At 46.7% G+C, this 6,204-nt stretch overlaps 1 long non-coding RNA gene across 1 annotated transcript; it reads right to left on the bottom strand.

The window, feature by feature from the left end:
• Positions 1–3,621: 3,621 nt before the first annotated feature.
• LOC122364483 lies at positions 3,622–5,610 on the bottom strand. The gene is made up of 2 exons (XR_006253554.1): positions 5,548–5,610; positions 3,622–4,637 (listed from the first exon to the last, which is right to left on the bottom strand). It is a non-coding gene; the product is annotated as an uncharacterized LOC122364483 (long non-coding RNA).
• Positions 5,611–6,204: the final 594 nt, after the last annotated feature.

Genomic DNA, 6,204 nt, shown 5'->3' with positions numbered 1-6,204 from the left:
GTTTCACGATTCTTCTACGTAAATAAGGCTAAATTATACGCCTCCTTGAATTTTACTTGCCGTTACGTCATCGTCACCTTCATAGCAGGATAATGAATCATTGAACGTTAGTTTAATCCGCGCCCCGTAGGGATATCGGCGGACCCTACCACCCGTAGGGAGGGGGGAGCGTTTCGCCCCCTCCCCTAAATCTTGGAAATTTACCCCCCAGGGGGTCCTCGGAAATTTATCAGCCGATTTTCAACATTCAAACGGCGTTCGATAGCCTACCGGGGAACTACCCTGTGACCAAATTTCATTGAACTCGGTCCAACCGTTGACGTCACAGGTCAGGTCAAAGGTCGCATTTTCACCGTTCACAGGCATTTCAAGAAATGTGTTGTGAACTCGAGTAAATTGGTAAGTCATTGAAAATCATCAATGGTTAATTGTTCGTCAAGCATATATTTTGCTATCTAAGGTCACTGATACCAGGTCAGGTCACAGAGGTCAGGTCACTGAGGGTCACTGGAAGTGTCGTGTGATACATGTTTTATGGTCCATTTTACATGACAAATGCGATTATGTGGGTCAGGCAACCTTTGGGGCCAGCTAAGGTTACGTTCTGGTGAAGGTCAGGTCAAGGTCAGGAAAAATTAGATCAAATTTCAAAGTTGATATTTTGCGTGAAACGGGTATCGATTCGATGCAGCTCGTCACGGGGAGTCTGATGTGGTCTTTGTTTTGCGCTACGTGACCTAGAATTGCCAAAAAAAAAATGAGTTTGAAAATTTCAGGCCATCATTTTGAACAGTTTGTTCGCTATAAGCTGGCCAAAAAAAAAAGAGATATTGGTCTGAAATTTGGTATGCAGATAGAAGACGGTAGCTACTAGAACATCTGTTCCGTTTTTTGGAAATTCAAAGAACTTTTTTGGATATTTTGGCTAATAGGTACACCAAAAAAGATTGGGGTCAAAATCCTAAAATTTTAAAAATCCGAGATCCCAGTTTTGTAGCCCATTTAATTCTACATCTTTTATGCCCGATCATTTTTTTGTAGCTTCAAAGCTGCAGGCCTGACAGTTCTTCTCGCGAAACCTTTAATTGGGTCGAAAATGGCAGAACATGACGTCGACGTTATTTGTGGTCAACCTGTCATAGCCTCTGAAAATTGTTGGTCATAATTTGTAAAATTGATGTCAGGAGGGGTCCTGAAAGTTTGGTAGTGATATCTGCAGTCGTTTAGGAGCTACCCACGAAAAGGACAGGGGGGGGGGGCGTTTCGGCCCCACTTCGGGGCGCGGGTTAACCCGCGCCCCGAAGTGGGGCCGAAGTGGGAAGTGGGGCCCCGAAGTTAACCCGCGCACCGACGGGGGGCGGTTAACCGCTCACCCCCTGAGGCTCTTCGCAAATAGCGGAAAAACCACTACGCGTAGCGCCGCGAAATTTAGCATGACTTTTTCCTATCAGTTTTACACATTGTGTTCAAGTTTGAACCTCTTACGTTTCAAGGTCAGGTCACCAGGTCACTTCAAATGACCCAGCCTCAAAACACTTTTTCAACTTTGTCACCGTGTCAGAGCTACAGTAGATGACCGGGGGATTTGCAAGTCGCAGAATGTAATAAGGTCATTGATAGCTACAATTTGTATGTCTCGGAATTTTGATGCCTACGACCTAAGGTCACGTCAATTTCTTGACTTTCCCATTATAAGTCAAGGGGGAAATCGACGCCCTGTTTTTTTTTTTTTTTTTACTAAAACGCGTCGGAATGGCCCAATATACCATGCATGACTTCAGATACGATCAACCTTGTTTATTTTGAGGCCTTTTTGCTCTTGGGCAGCTGTATGGTCATGCGACGTCATCAAGGGTCACCAAAGGTTGTTTGCTAATACACGTAACAGGAACGAGATACAGTCTTGCGGATGGTCCTACTGTGTTCAGCTCGTCAAAGCACATTTGATGATATACATACATACATACATACATAAAGGTTTATTTGACCACGTGACAGTCAACGACTGGTAAAAAGGCCGTACATGAGGCGAGCTGTGCAATGGTGGCACCACATGAAGAAGTGAAAAGCATCACAAAAATTAAAAACACAGTGCATTTCAAAAGAGCTCCGAACATATCTACGTGGGGATCACATCTTGTTCATTAGATCTATGAGTACAGGCACAGTGGACTTTTTGTACCGCTCAGTTTTGGCCCGCGGTACGACAAACTTTCGCTGCCGGCGCAGAGGGCGCCTCACATTTGCCAGCTGCTCGCCCGGGTACAGTGGGTGGGCGGGGTTGGCGAGGATGTCGGTCGCCAGCTTGCAGAGGACAGAATCGCGACGCTCGCTCAGAGTCTCGAGGTTGAGGAGCTGGCAGGCAGAGGCGTAGTCGGTGTAGTTTTCGTATCCTATCATGATTTTGCAAGCTCTTTTCTGAACTTGCTCGATTGCTTGTGCTTGTTGCTGTGTCAGTCCCGTGTGCCACAGTTGAGAGCAGTATTCCAGACATGGACGAATGAAGCTGATGTAGACGGCGCGGATATCGCTCAGATCTGCATGGAACTGACGGAGGACTGTGAGCATGAACAGCCTGCGAGAGGCGTTTTTGTGATATGATTTGTATTTGCCGTCCACTTTAGGTCAGAAGTAATATGGACTCCGAGAAGTTTCATGGTAGAGACGACAGGTACTGGTTCGTTGTTAATGATTACTGCGCCGTCCATATCCGTGTTGTGAGAGAAGTTGCAGATGAGTATATGACACTTTTTTCCGTTGATCTTCATGAGATTGTTCTCTGACCATGTTTCCAGAGTGGATGCGGCCGTCTGGGCTTTCTGAAGGACAATGTTTGCATCTCTTGCAGGAGACAGGATGCCGATACTGAGGTCGTCCACATACTTCCATCGATGATCTTCGGTAACTGCGCAGTCATTTATATGAGCCAAAAATGCAATCGGGGCGATTTTTGTCCCTTGGGGCGTTCCACACGTGGTAGTGAGCTCTGATGAGACAGGATTCGAGCCACCAAGTCGAACGACCTGTTTCCGCTCGTTGAGGAAGCTGGCTACTGTAGGCACGATGGAGGGACGAACTTGCTGGTCCAGTAGTTTCCTGAGCACGACATCATGGCTAACCAGGTCGAAGGCCTTGGAAAAATCGATCGCCAGGATGGCCGCAGCGTTTGAAGAGCTGTCTGTGTTCTTAGCCAGGAAGTCATATAGCGAGATCAGGTAATGTACCGTAGAGTAGCCTGGCCTGTTTCCGAACTGGTGTGGGTCAAGTGATGGGGAATATACATTATGACCTTGAGTTCATGTGACATGAGGTCAACATTTGACCTTGACCTTTCGAGGTCAACACATATACGATTCGATGCAGATTGACGAGAGTTGATCACGATGGTGCCATTAGTTAGTTCCTAGCTTGGCTACTTCGAAAGTTATTCGAGAAAAACTCTTCATTTCTAGCGCCGCCATTTTGACTTTTTGACCCCTCTGACGTTATCTTTAACCTGACCTGAAAATGGCCTGTGTAAAAATTGTAGATCTTTCTTCGTTCTCGAGATCTCAGGGGGAGAGCGGTCAACCCCCCCCCCCCGTCGGTTCTAAGGTGGGGTGCGCCGGTTAAGATATGACATGCGACAGAATCAACAATTTTATTGCAAGACTTAACACTGAAAGAACAGCAGAGACACATGCATACTATAGAGTGCAAGCGCACGGCGCTTTAACTCACACACATACGCACAGTTCCGACAACAAAGTCGGCTGTAAATAAATTGCAGTCGACATATTGACGGGCAATATTTTCAAGTTATCCGGATGTTAGAATTATTACAAGCCATATCCTCCGCGCCTGCCTGTCAGCCCACCACGGAACAGGCCACCTGATCCGAAAACTCCGCCGATGCCTCCAAGGCGGTTGAAGCCTCCAACTCCTCCAAGCTGGCTGAAAGCTCCACCGCCTCCAAAGCGACGTCCGTATCCTCCTCCGAAAACTCCACCAATGCCTCCAAGGCGGTTGAAACCTCCAACTCCTCCAAGCTGGCTGAAAGCTCCACCGCCTCCGAAGCGACGTCCGTATCCTCCTCCGAAAACTCCACCAATGCCTCCAAGGCGGTTGAAACCTCCAACTCCTCCAAGCTGGCTGAAAGCTCCACCGCCTCCGAAGCGACGACCGTATCCTCCTCCGAAAACTCCACCAATGCCTCCAAGGCGGTTGAAACCTCCTACTCCTCCAAGGTGGTTAAAACCTCCAACTCCTCCAAGCTGGCTGAAAGCTCCACCGCCTCCAAAGCGACGTCCGTATCCTCCTCCGAAAACTCCACCAATGCCTCCAAGGCGGTTGAAACCTCCAACTCCTCCAAGCTGGCTGAAAGCTCCACCGCCTCCGAAGCGACGTCCGTATCCTCCTCCGAAAACTCCACCAATGCCTCCAAGGCGGCTGAAACCTCCAACTCCTCCAAGCTGGCTGAAAGCTCCACCGCCTCCGAAGCGACGTCCGTATCCTCCATAATGGCTGCCTCCGAAAGCTGAGCCGATGCCTCCGAGGCGGCTGAAGCCAGAGGCACCGAAGGCGCCTCCTCCGAAAGCTCCACCGATTCCTCCGCCGGAGGCAGCAGCCGCAGCCACCAGACAAGTGAGGAGAATCAGCTGCAAAAAAAACGCACGCAGGTGTTATGAGTTGACACCAAATAGTCGTTCACTCAAGTTATCAGAAATAATTTGGTTCTACTTTGTGAATGTTGTTGTTTGAAATGCAAAAAAATGCAAACAATGGTATTACATGGAAAGAGATTAATTAATTATCAGCTAAATATCTTATACATTAGATTCTGTAGATTCTGAGCTGTGACATAAAAGTTGTCGCAATCCTTTTGCCCAGTTGAAGTCAGCTTTTCACATTGGGTCGGTATGTTTTCAAATTTTGCATTAGCTTAGATAAAGCGCAAAATAAAATCACTACTTTTTGTGCATTTACCTAACTCATATAGTATCATATCCCTAGAAGACTTGAAGGTACCCAATATATATGTTAGGCTGGGTTAAAATATGTTTCAACAGCACTGAACTCCAAGCCAAAAAAGACGAAATCTCATAAAATTATATGCTCCTCTGAACAAAGATAAGCTGAAGATTTTTTCTAAGCAATAAGGTTAAATATAGGTACGTTAGACTCATCACTCACGAAACACATCCTGTAAACAATTTCTATTTTTTTAACCATAGCACTTATATGGGTGCTGCACAGGACGTCGGTACATACACATAACTAACGTTGGGTCATTTTGCTTGATTAGGCAATGGGTGCACTCTGTAGTATATCCGTATAACCCAGAAGCTTTTGATTACAGAAGGTTCAGTTTAATGATTCAGTATTTGACCTATTCTATGGTCAAACGGAATTGGTCAGATTATTCAATTGTTTACTACGTCAACTATGTATCACTTATCTAGCGATTTCTTTGCCATGAGATAAGTAAGTTCATGTATTTCCAGCCTTCGAATATCGTCACTAAGAAGTGGCACCAAAATCGGCTGTAATCAGCAAGGAAAGGCTTACCTTCATATCGGTGGCTTTGGAGTTCAGTTCACTGGAGGGAGCTCAGCTGAATGTGAGGTAGAGTCACACAACACTTTCCCTTAAGTATTGTTTGCAGTGAGCAATAAGCAAGGTCACAATTTGATCTCGCTGCAGTATCCCGTATGGCCCCGCCCTTCACTTCTGCGTAAATCCCCACTCGTCGATCACGAGTTGTCTAAAAATCGTGATGATAAATTTCAGATCGGATGTTGCAGGCATGACCTGGTGACACTGCTGCCAGTTTTATGCCGGCTCTGTTTCCAGTGGCAGCGCGGTCGGTGGAAGCCGCCTCACATGAACATGTCATAAGTCGGAGGGTGGGACCGCTGCCGAGTCGATGAGGGGGCGGGGAGGGACTGCAACGCCGCCGCGCTGGGTGCAAAGTGCCGCTGCTACCTCACAAAAAGTGAAGCAATACAATATCGTGCGGTAGCTCAAAGCTCTGCGGCCGGAACCATCGTTTGTCATATGTCTTTTTCGCCTTCTAGATGTGAAATTCAAAAATATATGCTGATAATTATCACGTAAGCCGCACACCATTTCGCAGAAAATGGACGCTTATGTGCGCCTTAACCTTTGCTGAAGTGTACCTGCCATGTTTTAAGAATAAAATATTTTGCCTGAGGTAAATTGTTA

This window comes from Amphibalanus amphitrite, unplaced genomic scaffold (assembly GCF_019059575.1).
Source record: "Amphibalanus amphitrite isolate SeventyFive unplaced genomic scaffold, NRLGWU_Aamphi_draft 000679F_arrow, whole genome shotgun sequence".
Taxonomy (NCBI): Eukaryota; Metazoa; Arthropoda; class Thecostraca; order Balanomorpha; family Balanidae; genus Amphibalanus; species Amphibalanus amphitrite.
This window is presented reverse-complemented; position numbering and strand designations above follow the sequence as displayed.